Here is a 19,009-nt window from a genome sequence, read left to right on the forward strand (position 1 = left end):
AACTGAGAAAGAAAATAAAATTAAAAAAATTAAAAAATGGAGGGAAGAAGCAAAAATCAAAGAAGAGAAAGAAAATAAAAAGACTAAAAAAAAGTGTACAACAAGATAAGACAAGGGAAGGCGAAGATGGAAATTAAAAAAAATTCAAAGATTGACTAGTCAACTCATCCATATTTACAAATATTTTAAAGATGTAATATATTTTTAGATTTTTTCTCTTATTCTACTATGCATTACAAATATCTTTTATTTAACTTTGGTCAAACTGAGAAACATTAAAATCTATCATTAAAAAAAGGGAAATCCAAATGTTTTTCTAAAATCTAGAATAATCTTTTAAGATTTGGAGATAAACATAACAATATTTCATTTTAAAAAGGAAAAATGTAAATATGCTTTTAAAAATAAAATACATATTCATCCTTAAAATTTGGAAAGATAAACATAAAAATTTGAAAATTTTTTAAGGGCGGTTACAAATATAAGAATCAAACTAAAAGTATTTTCAGATATAGCACAATAAATCTATTAGTGATATGACAAAATCTTTTAAATTATGTCAGTGATAGACCATATCACTAATAAAAGTCTATTAGTGATAAACCATACTATTAGTAGAAGTCTATTAGCGATAGACCATATCAATGGCAAAAGTCTGACAATAGAGTATATGACTGATAGATTGTGCTATATTTACAATTCTTTTAAAATATTGATATACACTAAACGATTATTCCTAAAATTACTCTCCAATGCAATTACCTTTTTTTACTTTAAAAAAAAAAAAAAAAATCTTCCTTTAATACAGATTATACTTTACAAATTTGACACATAGAAACTAATCCTTTTAGAAAATAAGGCATATATATGGTTATTCCTTTCTATTTACATATATTTACTAATTTTGGGAATCAAACCTAACACAATTTATTTATTTTACTTGATAGAGAACACACGACCAATTTAGCTATAAATATTGCTACCCAATTAACAATAAACCACATCTCACTCAACTTGTAACAAATAGACAGATAACAGGTCGAAGATGACATATCAGTGTAAGTATACCTTTTGGTAATATTTTGTTGAGTTCATCTTCCTTTTTAAATATACTTTTAATCTTAATTACTAAATAAATTATTTTTTAATATTTTTAAAAATAGTCAAATCATGGCCCGCACTGAACCTCATAGATGCAAATACTTCAGCAAATATCATCAAGAAAGAACATCCTGACTTCAGACCAGTTATACTGTTGGCAGGAACTCCAGTAACACGAGATCTTCAACAAGGTCGAGTTCGATTAATTGTTAATATAGAGGAAAGAAGTTCAAATTCCTCATGAGGGCTAAATTGGAAACATATATGTTTCATATTAGGAAGTTTTAAATAAAGTAGAATCTATTTCTACTACTTAATACATCAATAATTTTGGCTTTTTCTTTTTTCTTTTTTCTTTCTCTTTTTTTTTTTTAAGTTTTATTTAGTATGTCATAAAGATTTGAGCCTCTTATCTCGAATAATGGTAAATATTAATTATTTTTTAACTATCTAAATTTTTTTTTTTTTTAAAAAAAATGTAGTAAATTTTAAAAAGAAGCCCAAACCACAATATGTTAAGTTATAGAAACAGATATCAAGTACCTCTTAACCTCTAACCTAAAAGGAAATTACATGTTCGTTACCATTGAGCTATCCAATTTCGAAATTTGTTGCTTGAGCTTTGTTCACATCTAGATAGTTCATGTCATTATTTCACACGTTACAAGTTCTATTTATTAACCTCTAATATTTATCTTCGTTCAGAGAAAATAAAACACATTGACATAAATAAATAAATTTACAATGTTCATATTCATATCAAGATTTCAACTTTACTGTATTGATAGATATATTAATATCAATAGATATTTTTGTATGTATAGAAATTTAAAAATTGTGTCTAACAAGTACTGTCTCTAAATTTTCAAAGTATTTGTGTCTAATAAGTTTCTAAATTTTTAACTTTGTATCTAACAAGTCTTGCCACTAAAGTGTTTTCTAAATTTTTGTTCAATAAGTCTCTAAATTTTTAATTTTGTGTCTAATAAGTCTTGTCTCTAAATTTTTTTCTAAATTTTGTATCTAATAAGTCTCAACTTTAAATTTTGTGACTAACAAGTACTATCTCTAAATTTCTCAAAGTGTTTGTGTCTAATAAGTCTCTAGATTTTTAATTTTGTATGTAACAAGACATATCTCTATATTTTCGAAATTATGTCGAATAAGTCTTTAAGCTTGTGAATATATCAATATATTTAGTTGTGTAGTTAGAGATAGTTTAGATTTATTTAGGTGGTTGAGTTTTTTTTTTTTATCTATTTTTGGTCTCTTAGTACTGTATTCATGCCTTGTATTCTTCTCTAAAAGATATCTTCGTGTAAATATATTTGGAACATGGTATTAGAGCCAAAGAATCACTACCCTTTGTTTTCCATCCACAAGTGTCGGTGACATGTACCTCTGATCAGCATGTCGTTGCAATCGCCTTTGATCTGTCTCCAATTTCACATGTAAGCTCCACTGTTGCCGTGCCTATGTCGCCTGTGGACCCAAATCAATCATTGTGCCTCTACGTTCCATCTACAACCAACCACACGCACGCCTTGCCCAGATTGGCTCACCATTGTGACTTGCCCAAATCTGCCACATCTGAGATCAAAACCCTCATCATCGAGCCTTGCCCATCAGTCGCGAGATCTTCACCAGTCGAGGTCCTCACCGCCGTGCCTCTGTCGACGACAAACACCATTCAATTGATTCAGACGTCCATGCCGCGCTACCAAATGGAGATCCAAGAACATCAAATCTCTGCATTCAGGTGGACCATGACGATCTAAGAACATGAACACCAAGATCTGAGCTAGTCCACGTCGCGCCGCCATGTTCACTCCACCAAGCCATGATCTGTAAGCTGCGTCGTGCCAACCTCACTGAGTTGAGCCGAGATTTCTGAGCTAAGTCAATCCTACTGATTCGAGCGAGCCGACATCACTAGGTCGAGCCGGGCCAACATAACTGAGCCAAGCTTAGCCAATCCTACTGAGTCGAGTAGATTTCTCCAAGGCTAATCGAGCTTTCTGAGCCATTTTCTTTACCATATTTTGATTCGATCTGTGAAAGCCCTTGAGCTGAGCAAATTTCTCCAAACCAACCAAGCCACATGGAGAAAGATCATGTCTTTCACTTTATTACTACGATTCTTGATGGGACGAATTATCTTACATGGACTCATCAAATGAAGAGTTTTCTAATTGGACAACTAGTCAGGTTATCCACCAAGGACGATAATAAATTTGTTAAACGATTAGAGGATTGGGACAGTAAAAATCATCAGATCATTACTTTGCTCGGGAATAAATCTATACCTGCCATCCATGTTCCGTTTGATGCGTTTAATGACGCCAAAAGTTTGTGGGATTTTCTGTCTACATGTTTGCAGTCTACTTTTTTAACCCATTATTATCAACTGCACAACACTCTTGTTAGTGTTACTCAAGAGAGTGATCATGGCAGCGCAATGAATAATGCAAAAAGAAAGATTAAGAATATCGCATAGTTGACAAAGGATGATAAAGAAGAGGCATAGGCACATAGAGATAATTGTTACTTAGTTGTATTGAAAATTAACTAAGTATACAAATAATTACAATTAACGCAATACAAAAATTTCTGCCTGTACAAAGAATCAAATAATTTAATTAAACAATGAATGAAATAAAGATAAAAGAATGGCCGCATTAAAAAAAATAAGTTCCAAGAATTATTGTAGAGGAGCAGGAGGTTCCGGTGGAGGGTTTTAAAGTGGTATGGGAGGAGCTTCTTCAAAGATCAGAGGTTACTGCAGATGCGGAGGCACCATGGGACCATGAAGGTATACTGTCAGATAATTAAAGTACTCATGGTTGCGCTCCGCTTTTTGCTTTTGGTGTAGGTGGATCTTATAAGTGTTGTGTTGGGTGTTGATCAACGCCTGCCTTGCCATAGCAGCACTGCACTATAAATCGTCGATTTGCTCCATTACCTCCTCAATTCTTTGGCCGAAGAAGGCTTGTCATTTGGAGAAGAATTCCTGTTCTTGGGCGAAGAGTTGTTGTTGTTGGGCAAAAAGAGTCTACATATCTGCTAACTCAGCAGCTAGGGAGACGACAATGGGTTGTGCCTGCGATGTCTCGCCAGCAACGTTTTGGGGTTGGGCAGAGGTGCCTTCACCCAAATCGTGTGGGTCATCAACATGTGGTGGTGGAAGAGGAAGTTGCGGTGATGATATTGAAGGTGGTGATGGGGCTATTAGATATGTGGTTCGAGAATCAGGAGGAGGGAAAAGGTTGGTGAAGTGCTCTTGAAGTGGAGAAGAAGGTTGTGTGGGTGAGCTTAGAGGGCGGATTATTAAAGGTAAAGGGTCCAAAGGTTCTGGATCATACGTTGGTGAGTCTTGGACCTTTTCCTTTACCTTATCATCTCTATTCTATCTCTTCGGCTTGGGCTCTTGCTGCGCATTCAAATCAATATTGGGCCTTTTCAAAGGGAGCTATGGGCAATTTCAAAATCTTTATGTTTATTAGGCCGTGAACTTCTGGCATTGGCTCTTCATCAATGCATACACCCAGTGATAGGCATAAACTTGAAACCGTCCATGGGAAAAAGTACTACCCTTTGATGTTCCCCACCAAGGCTCTAAGCTTCCTTGCGATCAACTGTCCTACATTGATTTGAATGCTGCGTGCAATACAATATGCGGCCATGACGCGATCCCTCAGAACTGTCTTGTCATGCATTGTTGGGATCAGCCATCGTTTGACCAAATAAACCCAAAGTCGTGCCTAAGGAAGAAGAGTCTTAGACGTCAGGGTCCTGATGCCTTTTAATGAAACCGTCCACTTAGTACCCGGTTACGTTAATACTCGCAGTGCATCTTCCATCATCTCTTTAGTGGGATCATCAATGATTTTGTTGCCCGGTGCATCCGAGTTATCCTTCATCTGGTATAGTTCATTGATGTCCCTTGCACTGAAAAACACCATTTGCCCTTTTATGGTCACCACATCCTTGGTGCCATGTAGCCGTCCGTGGTAGAAGTCGCGCACTACCTTTGGAATAACAATGGTTGGGCACTGGCAAAATGTGTCCCATCCATGTTCTACGATCACGCTTGTGATCAGATCTGGTAGTAGCATTGGCGCAAGGAAAAAGCCCATCTCCATCAACAAGTCATCATTCTCCTTCTTTCTTGATGGACGCACCTTTGCCAACGCGAGCTTGTTGCTCTCTACGACCACTTCGCCCTTTCTCGTGGCCAACACAAGGCGGGATTGTTGCCTTTGTTTTCTTTCCCATTCCTTGCATTGTTCCTCTTTCTCTCATTCGGCAAGTTCCTTGCCCTTATTCTTACTTAACCGCTGCCTGTTGGCTTCACACTTCCTCTCCTTCTCATCTCTCATTCTTCTTTCTTCTTCTACCTTCTTTTTCTTTTCTTCTTCTTCCTCTTCTCTCTCTTCTCTTTCAAACTCTTCTACAAACTGCTCAGAGGCCAACAAAAGGCGTTGTTCCTCTACGAGTCGCCTTATTTCTTCGAGTCTCGAGATCTCATTATTGCGGCATATCTCCGCATCTTGCAGTCTTCTTCTTCGATTACCTTTTGTGATGATGAGTTTCGCCCGCTCCATTTTCTCCTGCCTCTCTTCCTCTTCCTTTCTCCTATTTTCCTCTTCTTCTAATGCATTGATCAAAATAGAAGGGTCAAAAGTAGACCCTTGCAACACATTCTCCTTACTACCTGCATCAGGAGGGTATCATCTCATTCTTCGCCTTCGTCGATCACAACCAATTGCATTGTTTCAGGTTGCACCGGCTCCCTAAGTTTTGTTGGTTCCCCCTGTCCTCTGTCATGGAGGTGGATTCACCATCCATCTCTGGGTTTGCAGCCCTCTTCTTCTTTTCTTCTTCCTTCTTCAGGCACCTTTCCTCACGCCTGCGCTCTTTTCTTTCTTCATTCTCTTTCCTCTTCCTTAGCTTGGCCTCCTCATCTTCTTCATCCTCCTTCTTTTTTATTGTCTTCTCTGCTTTGCGATGATGGGATGGCTCACCTTCTCCAACCTTCTTTCCTTTGCTTTTCTTTTTCTTCTTTTTCTTCTCTTCCACCTCTGGTTGCTTCTCTGTCGTGACTACCTCTAACGCGACTCTGATGGGTTCTTCATAGGATTCTACTTACGTAGTTTCCGCAGGATCCTTTATGGCCAGAGTGCTTCTCCTTGTCTCCTCTTCTAGCACTTTCTCTGTCTCCTGCACTGTCACTTCCTTCGTAAGCAGTGGCTGGTTCACAACCCCAGCCTCAAGCAGTCCTCCTCCTTTCTCCAGGTTACTCATAATGCTCCAAAATACCTCTTTGTCATCTCGTCTCTTCTTTTCACTTTCGGTGGAGACTGCTGTTGTTGGGAGTGGGGTGCTTTCAGTACTTTGCCCCCTCTTGAATTGAAGTTGTCTGATGGCTAATGGGTTTCGCCGGGGTCTTCCGGCGATTCTAGGAACAGTGTGAGGTTGAGCAGCAAGACGGCGACTAGCAGTAAGGAATTTGGCTGCATCTCGCATGGAGAGTTGGTCTGTCGAAGGTGTTGAGGGTGAAGCAGAAGGTTGGGAAGTTTGGTCGGCCATGGATGCTGAGGTGAAAGAAAGCTGGAAAACATTTGGGTTTCAAGTAAGAAGAAAGCTCAGTATGCAAGGGCACTAGGGTTTCAGATTGCAAATGGACAAGTGTGCTCATAGACGGGGGAAGTGCCCATTTATAGGTTGGGCCTTAGTGGGCCCAACACTATTTTTGTGGTGGCCGGGCTTGAGACACTCAAAAGGCCCGCCGTTTAAACTTCCCTCATTTATGAGGTTTCAGAGTAAATATCCTTTCGTCTGCAGACTCATCATTTCTTTGAAATACGAAACGATTGGACTTCTCAATTTTGCAAAAAGAATTATATTTAATTTTTTATTTGAATGGACGCAAGTTAAAGATTTAACGCATTGAGTTCACCAACGTAAATGCATCTTTGCAGAGGACGGGCAACAACGCATGCATCCCGCAACACACCCCTTAATTAAATGCATTTCTGGAGGATCGGGCGCACGGTATTGGTACTAGCGCAACACTACCTCAACATAGTGCATTTTCATTAAGGACGGGCAAAGGACACACACGCGCGCAACACACCCTTCAGCGCAATGTATTATGGTTGGGTGAACGCAAAGTGTATCTTGTTGGTTCAAGATGCGTCCATTATCGCCATGCATACTGAATGTGTTTTATTTTATTATATAAATTTTTTTTCCATCAACGCAAGTTGCTATGACTTGCGCTAATCATTTTCTTCTCATTACACAATTATTCACCAAATTAACGATTAACGCATTAAATACAGAAAAGTTAAAGGAACTAAAGAAAACATAGAAATAAATGCAAGAGAGTTAATTGAAGAATAAATGCATAAAGTCATGAAACAAATTAAATGAAGTAGTAAAAGACAAAGTTAAGAAATCCATAAAGACAGAAATTAAAGAAAGCATTTAAACATAGATGTGAGATATGAACCGAAAGATGACTTTCTTTGAATGAGCATAATCCACAACTCTGCAGGCGATCCAGCTTACCTGCCTAATGTCCTTAGGGACATTGCTTCTTTCCATGAGATCCTGGGGCTTCGGAGTTGCTGGGCAACGTTCAAGGTGCTCGATTTCTAAGCTCAGAAGCCAGCTAGCCCACTTGAATCTCCAAATTTCAAATTGAAGACACCTACGCCTGTATCACTGCGTCATTTTTATCCATGTACTGTTTGAGTAGGGCCTCCAATGAGCTTCTAGAGTTGTTTGAAGGTAAGGGTTGCTAATTGTGCGATTTCCTTTGTTTCCCTTGATTAGAATTATGGTGAAAGCGAGGAGGGTTTCTTCGATTCCATGAATTACCACCTTGATGGTTGCTTGGCCCTCCTTGGTTAGGATTCCCTCCCCAACCGAAGTTAGGATGATTCCTCCAACCAGGATTATACGTGTTGCTGAAGGGGTTGTTCTGGATGGCGCATACTTGTTGCATGTTCGATGGGCACACTTCTGCTACATGAGCCCCTCCACAATTAACGCAATTGATTGCGGCCACTTGAGCCGGCGCAGCGGATTGCGCTAATTGTTGGGGATGGCTCTTTGATTGATTTCCATCGATTGGAGGATTGAGGTTACTGCGGCCATTTGAGCGGCCAGAGTCGTCATTGTCTCCGCAAGGACAATGGCAGTTTCATTTCTTCTTCTTTCAGAGCCTCTGCCTCCATAACCATCATCAATCCAGTCATCCATGTTCCGCGAGATGTAGTCAAGGATGACCTTGGCCTCGGTATATGTATTATCCATAAAACCTCCTATCGCGGAGGCGTCAGCAACAGCCTGTGTTGATCTGTTCAGGCCATTATAGAATGTCTCCATCAAAACGCAATCTGTATCCCGATATGTGGGCAGTTCTTCACCAATCTCCTAAATCGCACCCAAGCGGTACTCAGAGTCTCATTGTCCATTTGTTCAAAGTTCAGCACATCTTTCCGTCGCCTTGCATTGACAGCCGGTGAGAAGAACTTCTTTATGAACCGCTCAACCAGCGGATCCCATGAAGTAATCTCATTTGGTTCCAGTGAGTGAGCCCACCTCTTGGCTTCATCCCTCAAGGTGTAAGGGAATAAATATAATCTAATACCTGTCTCTTATACACATCTAGATGTGTATAAGAGACAGATGCGCTTGATCTCTGGGTCAGCTTCGAATTCTAGTTGAGTCCCAGTACTCATAAACTGTCAGACTACTCTCTGCGTTGAACAACCAGTACAAAGACTGTCTCTTATACACATCTAGATGTGTATAAGAGACAGCTCTGGGTCAGCTTCGAATTCTAGTTGAGTCCCAGTACTCATAAACTGTCAGACTACTCTCTGCGTTGAACAACCAGTACAAAGATATATGTCCTGCAAAATACCACAAACATTCTCAAACAATAACCGTTATCCAATCCTCGACAACGACGCCAGAAACTTGTAAGGCATAAAATTTATCTTCTTATGTCATACAGCGCATGGATGATTATAATGCAAGATACAAGTCCAAGTACCCGTTACCAGATCCCCGGCAACGGCGCCATAAACTTGTAACACATAATACGATGATGCGATGATATGCGATACTACTTCTAGATGCATGCGTTATTAACAAAATGCTTGTAGTATGCTATGCGTTCACATAAGTTTCCCTGCGTTGAAACCAAGTATAATTCCACCACTTCGAGGTAAAACATAGGGATTGTTTTAGGTTAATTGTGTTACATTTGTGATATATGCGATCGGGGTTTTTCAATTTAATAAAAGTGAGGTTTGTACATGCGATAAAGTAAAAATTGCGATAAAATAAAGTTATGCAGTAAAATAAAGTTGTGCAGTAAAAGTAAACCTAAGCTATGATGATATAAGATATAGGTTACACGATACATGATACCGAGTTTGAGACTGACTGTGAAGATTATACAAAAAATCGTGTTATGCAGTGGCAAGGCTTTATGTATGAAGTAGAAAGAGAAAAGATAATTAGTACAAACATCGCAAGTTCATTAATTACGTTAAAGATATAACTACGTTTCGTTTTCCCTTAGCGTACACCTCTCGGTGATCGTCCGTGTTCTCACATCTCTGTGGTGAAACAGGGATGAATGTAATGAACACAAGGTTGCTTCCATCTCTAGAAGTACTTCTCACTTTAGTTAACGCACTCTTCTAATCTTCTCTCGACAGATCAGAATGACATCTTCACTTCTGCTCTCACAGGTGAAGATGTTGTCTAGCATGCTTTAGCTAAACATATTTATTTCTTTAGCACAAATTAATTTACTTGTTTAATTCATTCTAATTACCAAAGGATTAAGAAAAAATCATGGAGAAAGCGATTAATGGAGGAACGAAAATAGACAAAAATATGGAGATGAAAATGATCGTGACATTTAATTATAAAATCAAGCGTCTGATACATGGTGTGAATGATATTAGACTAAGAAGATGAGATACAATTGATGATAGAGATAGAAACAAATACAGAAGAGTGCCAACGTCTTGACACAGATCTGGATAGAGAAATCACTTGCCGGCGTATGGAGTGAATGGAAGGATGAGCGTCCCTCTCATGCTTGATCAACCGGTAGAGTTGATTTAGGTATAGAGCTTCACGACGGAGATTTGGAATGATCCGCCCTGAGACTCACCTCTCGGCCTTGCCTCTTTTCTTCTTGAAACTTTTCCAATCAGCACTCAGATTAGCCTCTCTCTCAATATACAAATATCAAAATAGCCTCATATCAAGTATATTTTTTCAGTGAATTCTCTAAGGGTATTTATAGATGAATGTTTTGACTCTCTACCGTGTGGACCCCACATTATTGTTATGGAAATTCTAAAAATTGTGGAATAAATATTCCTTCTGTTATGCAATCAATCCATCGAAAATGCACAACAGTTAGTTGTACACGTGTCAAAATCCTCTGCAATTGCGTTTCTCATTTGCATCTTTCGATCGTGTGCTTGCATGCGTGTTGTTTTTATCACCGCATGCGGTTGAAGTTCAGTTCTGGATCGATTGTCGCATGCGCCGTCATTGCGTTGATCGTTTATTCATTACTGAATGATGGGTGCAATGCGACGTAGATGCGTTAATCTTTTTATCTTAAGCCATGAACGCATACGGTGACTTGATTTCCTGCAAAACAGACATGAAATATTTTTTTCTACCATCACAATGGTGTCAGTGGGTGTATTGACAACAATTTATAATTCTTGCATTTCTTAGCCCATTTCCATACAATTGACGCAACTTTCCTCTATTTTAACCGCAATATCTAAATAAAGCAGTATAAATAACTTGTATTTCTACAAGTTATCAGCATCCCTAAAATCACATCAACATCTTCCAATTCCAGCAGGACGAAACTTTCACACATTCTCCAATCCCCAAGCCTAATTTCCACATTTTGTCATACTCCCTTGCCTCGCAACGCAGGTCTCGATCCTAAAACTATTCCGTATCTGGGTGGTTGTGACGTTCAACTGCAGTCAATTCGCCAAACTCTCTGATATGAAATTATATGTCGATCCATAGTCTATCAATACCACTACCGATTCTCCTTTAATATCCCCCCGCAATCTTCATTTTTCGTCGGTTCATCAACCCCACAACTGAATTCACTACAAGTTCACTAACAGATGAAATTTCCTTACTCAGCGTCAGCATACACAATTCTGACATCGTTTCTCTCGCTTCGTCTTCCTCATACAGCTCCCACTCCTCCCCTAATTCCTGTACCACCATCAATCTCAATTCTTTCGACTCTCGCCCTTTGCACCAATGTCCAACAGTGTATTTTTAATTGCATTGGAAACAAAGCCCTTTTTCTCTCTTCGACTAGAATTCAGCATCTGTTAATCTTCTCGCCGAAATTTCTCTCAGATTATCATTACATGATGTTCCTCGCAATGTAATGGTCCTCATTCGAAAAAACTCTCCAGTTTTCTCCCCTTCTTTCAAATCATTCCCTCTTACTGATTTATTCACATTGTCAATATTAGATCTGGAAGTATTCGAATTGTGGAACTTACCCCCATATATTCGCGCTCGTCCAGCTTCAGCTCGTGCATTTTCTTTATCTTCGACTCATTGTGCCAGCGACATCATTTATGCTAATCCGGTGGGTTCCCATCATTTAACTTCCGTCTTTATCCATGGTGCAAAACCATTCATGAATGTATCCTCAAGGACCTCGTTCGGTAGATGCGGCAACGGTGCCACTAACTTATCGAATAAATTTTGATATGCTTCCAGCATTGTTTCTTGTTTAATAGCCAGAAATCTTCCACAGATGAACCACTCTCTTAAAGATCGAAATCGCACCTACATTCTTTTCTTCAAGTCCTCCCAGTCCTTGAACGGTTCTTTGCCCTATTTTGACTGGTACCAATCTATTATGGCACCGTCGAAACTCACAACTGCCACTATCATCTTCTCAGTTTCCGTCAACTTATGAATTTGAAAATAGTGGTCTGCTATGAATAACAATGCATCTGGATCGCTTCCGCTAAATACTGGCATTTCGACTTTCTTGAATTTTCTTCGGTTGCCAATCATATCTTCTCCGGATGCTTTCCCCGAACTATTTACTTCACACACATTACGGGTATTTAATCTTTCTCCCTCTTCCGTCACTTTTTCCTTTCCCTTGGCCAATTCTGTAACATGAGAGGAGAGTATCTGTTGAGGCTTCTCTGCTTGTAACCCCCGATTCTCTACGTTCTTCACCAAGAATGCCAAGTTCTCCTCTATGGTTGGCAGTTTCTAGTATTTCAACTTCAAAACATTTCTAAACCATGCTTGCCCAGGTGTTTTACTATGATACCAATTTGTTAGGAAACTAATTCTTAAAGTTCTTTATGTCACACCCCCTCCCAAGCCTTAAACCCCAAGACCGGGAAGGGAACGTGAGGGTAACTAATAGCATCCTAAGACAATACTTATATTCAATATTTTCCCCTATATTTATTACAGACTTTAATAAGTTTACAGTATTCCCCCTATCCATTTATACATATAATTAAATTTTCTCTACTCTTTGTTATAAACGAAACCTTGGCTTATCAAAAATAAATTTTTGGGCAAAACAGCATGCAATCAACAACACATTAATACCATTTCAAATTCATTTCCTCAGCCAAGCCACTGTTTCATTTCCTGTTGATAGTCAACTACTGTCAACCCAACAACACAACAATAATTTTATGGAAACTTTCCCTATACTCCATTTTCCCGCAAATGTGCACATCGACCATTTCTTTCCCGCTTGTTATGCTTAGGTAACTTGGCCATATTTTCCCGCTGGTCGTCATCGACTATCATTTCCCTTCAACCGAAGCCGACCATATTTCCCTGCCAAGCACCCTTTTCAAGCATTTTAACCATATCCCGGGTATAATTCTAGTTTCCACCGTACATACACATGCAACATCACGGTATTCACAACAATATTAAAAACCATGCACCCCTTTTCATACATATTTGACACTACCTCAACATATACACATCATACATATATGTATACATGCATAAATCAAAACATATAGTAACCACCGTCAGTAAATCCTCCTAATGCAATTTACTTGCAAATATCTTCCCTACTCAAACAGAATATGAATCTGTGCAGCACCTGCTTCGAATTCCTTGCCTCCACCACCAACGACAGCTTTCCCACTAAATGTTCACTCTCTACTTAGGATGTTCACTTCTGAAATTTTTTAGAATGAGTTTAACCTTCATGCCGAGGCCTCCTATTTAAAGTCCTTCCCAGCCTCTTTCCTCACGAAAACTCACCATACAAATGGCTCTTCCTTAGGCTACCCATGCTAACTCTGGCTAACCGAGCTTTGAGTTGTCTAATTCTGGGTTTGCCAATCAAAATTATCTTAGTTTGCATGTAATCTCAACCGTACACCCCCTACTTAAGTTGATAAAAATCTTCCTGCATGTAATCTCCTTTTGCCACTTCATCTGCTTAATTTTTGATTTATTTATCTTTATTACTAATGAACACACCCAATTCTCGTCCAATGTGTCCATCAGTCCCAATCTCGCTGGATTCGCTCTCGTGGTTCTCGCTCTCTCCAACTTTCTCGCTGGTTTTTCTCTCGTGGCTTCTACTCTCTCCCACTTTCTCACTCAAACTCTCGCTCTCTCCCATTCTCTCGCTCTCTCCACTCTCGTTGATTCTGCTCTCAATGCTGTCGTTCTTCAGTGCTCTCACTGATTTTGCTCTCAGATACCCTCACATTTGTATGCCCTTTTGCACCCACCAACATATAGATAACACTTGAATCATTTTTATCTAAATTTTCTGGAATTTTATTTGTTCTATCCTATTTCCTTATTTAACCTCATTCCCTTCAGATTAAGAGTTAGGGTATTACACTTTAGTAACATAACAGATGAATATAATCTCCAAGAAAGCAGTTAAACTATGAACAACTTCTTTATTAAACGAATGAAGTCCACAAGACCAACGGTCGCTTACAAATGATCACTCGTTCGCTTCCTGATGCGCGTATTTTATTAAGTGAAAATATGGATGATATGCATTGATGGAATTGCGTTGTGCACTCAAGTTTCCCCAGTGGAATTCAAGTGTAAATTCCTCTGAGTTTCCTAGTAAGTCCAGGGTCGAACACAGGGACTTGTGAAAATAGATTGTGTTGGTAATTTTGATGAAAACTTTGCGGTAATCGGGTAAATAAATAAAGTGTTTGGTTTTTGTTTGCGTTGATGAAAAAGAAATAAATAAAAGCGGCAGATTTGAGAAAAGACAGTTGCATTGATAGATGCAATGAGTATGCGATGAACGGGTTGAGAAGATCTTTAGCTAGCGTTAGTCGAGAATGCGTCAGACTATGAGATCATATTACTACCATGCATAGCAAGTCATTTTCCAATGTAAATGCAATGCTCCTAAATCGAGGACGCATGTGTTGAATGCAAAGTGTCCATAGAGCTTATTCCTAAGTCTCTACTCTTGTCCTATGTGATGACGCAAAATGCATGAAAGCAAGGTGATCCCATACAATCGTATTCTATCTCTAGGATGCATGCGATGCGTTGATAACAAACAATGTTCATTCCTAAGGGCCTATCTCTTGTATTATGTGTTCTAATCTGACTCACCCGAGCTTAGATTCTGACCTGACCTTCCCAAGTCTAGATCCTATCCTTAAACTATCCTCCCGAGTATCCCTAATGGATGAATGAAGCATACATAAATAAGATAATTGCAAAGAATGAAGATTCCCTAGTTTTGGTAGCTAAATGCTTCTCAACCCATTCAACTGATTTAGCTACTCATGCGTGAATCACAGAGAGTGAAACATATATAGAGAAAGAGATTCTATCTTTATAAATGAGTTGAGTACGAAATGCCAATGAAGTTAAAGGTAGAGAGCTTCTAGCAAATTCCTTGCTGACCGAGGCTTTTTACAATGAAATCTCTATTCTGGTCTAAAGATATTCCCGCTTCTACCAGGCTCGGCCCTCTCTCTGTCTTTGTAGCTTTCAGCGCTCTCCCAAGCATACTGGAACAATCTACTGCGCATAACTTTCTCCCTCTGCGTTCGCCTTAAAATGAAAGAATACTAAGAACAAAGACGTGCGAACTGAACAACTGGTTGTAAAAAAATGGTGAACCCCTTTCTGAAGAATGCACGTGGTAATTATAGAGCATCAATGGTGAAAGGCGGCTCTCTCTCCCAGGTGTACAATGGAATAACTTTAATTGCTGATTGACACGCTGAATAATTATCCACGGATAAGCTGAATGTACTTTGTGACCATTATCGGCTTATCATCCTTAATTGGATTGGAATGTGATCAGCTTTCTGTCCCATCGCTCTTAATTGGCCTTACACCCAGATGCGCCCACCATTGTTGCGCTGACCAAGTTGTGGCGATCCTTCTTGGGTGAATGTTTGCGAGCACGATCAACGCAAAGCCTTGTGGTGAAGTTGCGCTCGACCATTGAATTCTTATGATTGCAATCTTTGATTGCGTTAACGCATATTCTGCACAAAAATACAAAAATCAATATGTTAATGCGCTGAACGCATGCGGACTGCAATATTATAGAATTTATGGTTAATGGACGCAAAATAACATATTTCATCCACGCAATCCAACATTGTTTTGAGAACTTAGCACTATGATAACGTGCATTTCTCGCTTATTCACTTACCAGATGCTAAATGATCATTTAAAACTAAATGATCGCTTACTAAAATCATTTACAATTCTTATCAACATGGGTTTCCCATTGCGTGACAGTGGAGTTTGTTATTCTTGATTTTTTTTAAGAAATAAAATAGCAAGGGTCGAAAATACAATACCTCACCCCCAAAGTTTAAAATGCGGCAATGTTTTCATTGCCAAAAGATTAAAATAAGTCATGTTGATGTTCTAGAATGCCATTTGTAAATAGATAAGGTTTATCGATGACTCTTAGAAATATTTCATGAGGTGACTATCTTAAGAATGAAGTTTTACTCTAGTGTATACGACATCATTGAAATCATAATTTGGCAAAGAACAAAATGCGGGTAAACTCACTAAATTATCGAAATGTCAAATGATTGTGGTGATTAGAATGACGGTTGATTAAAACTTGCAAAACTAACATACGATGTTGATTAGCGCAAAATTTTGAAATAAAAGAAACGAAGAGTACACCCCCAATTACTCTTGCGCCCGTATTTGTAGCGACGCATCCATCTTCTGCCAGTTGATCCTCTCTTCTTGGGTTGCAATGATGAATAAGATAAGTGCTTTCTTCATTTAAATGTCCGCAATCCAGCGCCTCGTCGTTGCAAGAAAAACAAAAGAGAGGGTCAAATCATTTTAAAACAAAATAAAACTCGTTTATCGAAATTTTTTATATATAATTTTTTGATTTTTTGATTTTTATTTATTATATTTATTTATTTTTGGTTAAAATAAAGGATAGTGACAGTAAACATAAAGATAATCAGAATTGAAAAAGATAATAAAAAATTCCGAGTATGGAGAAAGAGTTGAAGAATCTTATGCTTTCCCAAAATGAGCGTATCCAATATGTTGCGATTCATTTGAAAATGCAGGGACCACTTATTTCCGGCTTGTTTGTTCACGTCCATTATGGCTTTTCTCTCTTTTTTTGTCTTCTAGGTCTTTACTTCCTTAATCTGGAGTTTTTTTCTCCATGCAATGCTCATTACGATTTCCCCATTGCGCACATCAATTTGAGCGCGACCGGTTGAAAGAATTGTCGTCCCAAATGATAGGTGCATCTTTGTCTGCTTATAATCCAAAAGAGGAAGTCTGCCGGCAGGATGAACTTATCGATTGAAATTGTGCATTTTCAACTCTCCTTCACGATGTATTCGAGATCGGTCTGCATACAGGAGTGTTTCTTTGTGGGCGTTAAGTTATACCGGACACTCAATTGTTTGAGGGATTGACAAACGACATATGTTTATACTTGGGGGGCCCCCCTAAGTTGCATCAGTCTTGCCACTGAAGCGTCCTCCAATAGAGGGCATGGGATCGTGAAGGATTCTTGGGATCCGCCATTTTAGGTGGGATATAGCATTTGCGCTGCAGCCACTGTTGCGATATTTTTTTCCTCAAATTGTTCCTCTTTCAATCTTTTGCGGGAGTTACTGGTGGTTGGACTTTCTTCTGTCTCAAGATCTAGAGGCTTAAAGGTGGACATAACTTCAGGGTCTATTTTCTCGGGCTTCTCCAAATAGGGTTAGCGGGTTCTTCATTATACCGCATTCAAGTTGTCGCAATGCGCTTCTCCCCTTACTTCCACAGTCATTCATCACTTAGCAAAGGAGACTGCTAAGCATTGTTCCTTTCTGTTACCCCCATCATTGCGAGGGAGCTTAGTTGAGCTCGACAACACTCTTTGCTGTCTATTTTTCAGCTCACTCGCAATCTGGCCCATCTGTAATTCAAGATTGCAGATGGATGTGGCCTAACTTTGAAGCACCGTCTTGCTTTTCTCTATATATTGCTTCAATAGGCTCTCCAAAGAAGAGGATTGCGATGGTTGTTGTGAGCTACTTGCTTGATTGCTCGATTTACCGTTGTTGCGTTGAAAGAATCATGGTGGCCCTTCTTTTTGTGCCACAGGTTGAAAATTTTGTTGTTGATTCTTCCAAGCAAAATTGGGGTGGTTTCTCCACTCGAGGTTGTAGGTATTGGAATAGGGGTTATCTCTCATGAAGCATACTGACTACGGGTTTGTTGGGCATTCTTCCATTGGGTGAGCATCACCACAAATGGCATAACTTGCGTTTATTTGAGTAATTGCACTGACCTACCCTTTCTTCGCTCCCGTGTTATTAATTGCGATGCCCTGTATTAAACTCATCATCACAGTCATTTGATTTTGCAGGGATGCGATGGCCCCATTGTTTGCGTCATTTTCTTTAATTCTTAATCTCTAATCGCTTTCCCTCCAGTCCTCATGAATTTTAGAAATACGATCAAGTATACTCTTAGCCTCCTCATATGTTTTGTCGGGCAGACCACCAACGGCTGCCGCATTGGTAGTGGTCTGCGAAAAGGGGTTCAATCCTTGGTAGAAAATCTCCATTTGCATGCAGTCTGGTAAGCCATTGTGTGGACAGTCTCTTACCAGCCGCTTGAACCTTGCCCAAGCATCTCTGAGCGATTCGTCATCTTCTTATTCAAAATTTGTTATTAATTTCCTTCTCCTCGCGTTCTCAATTGGTGGGAAATACTTCTTCATAAACTTTTCCACCACCTGCTCCCACGAAGTTATCTCTCTCAGTTTGAGAGAATATGCCTAATTCCTCGTCTGATCACACAAAGAAAAGGGAAATAGAGTTAGTCGAACTTCCTTGGTTGAGATATTTGGGAACACAAAAGTGTTGCAGATTTCTATGAAGCTTTAGAGGTGGGCGCGTGGGTCTTCGCCACGCCATCATCCAAACTGCCCAACAGCTTGGATCATCTGCAACATTACCAGCTTAATTTCAAACCTCAATCCATTTAACACCGGCCTCATGATCCTTAGAGAGAAATCATAGAGGTTAGGTGACTTATAGACCCGAATGGGTCTATTGCAATCATTCGCCATAAGGATGGGGTTGGCCATTATATTATTCGCATTAGCGACCCTTGCATCTGGTTGCTTCACCATTCTTGGTGTTTCTTTTTGTTGTTGTTGGTTGTCTCTTAATTTTCTTCTAAATGTCCTCTCAATCTCTGGGTCGTAATTCGCCAGAGATTGAGAGTCCTACAAAGAAATAAAAAAAATTACCGTTAACAAACTATTTTGCCAAAGTCCCCGGAAACGGCGCCAAAAACTTGATGCGTGTAT

General features: G+C 39.2%; 1 long non-coding RNA gene across 1 annotated transcript; it reads left to right on the forward strand.

The window, feature by feature from the left end:
- The first annotated feature begins 971 nt into the window (after positions 1 to 971).
- Positions 972 to 1,426, forward strand: LOC120078651. Its single transcript, XR_005482064.1, has 2 exons — positions 972 to 1,058; positions 1,164 to 1,426. It is a non-coding gene; the product is annotated as an uncharacterized LOC120078651 (long non-coding RNA).
- Positions 1,427 to 19,009: the final 17,583 nt, after the last annotated feature.

This window comes from Benincasa hispida, chromosome 5, assembly GCF_009727055.1.
Source record: "Benincasa hispida cultivar B227 chromosome 5, ASM972705v1, whole genome shotgun sequence".
NCBI lineage: Eukaryota > Viridiplantae > Streptophyta > Magnoliopsida > Cucurbitales > Cucurbitaceae > Benincasa > Benincasa hispida.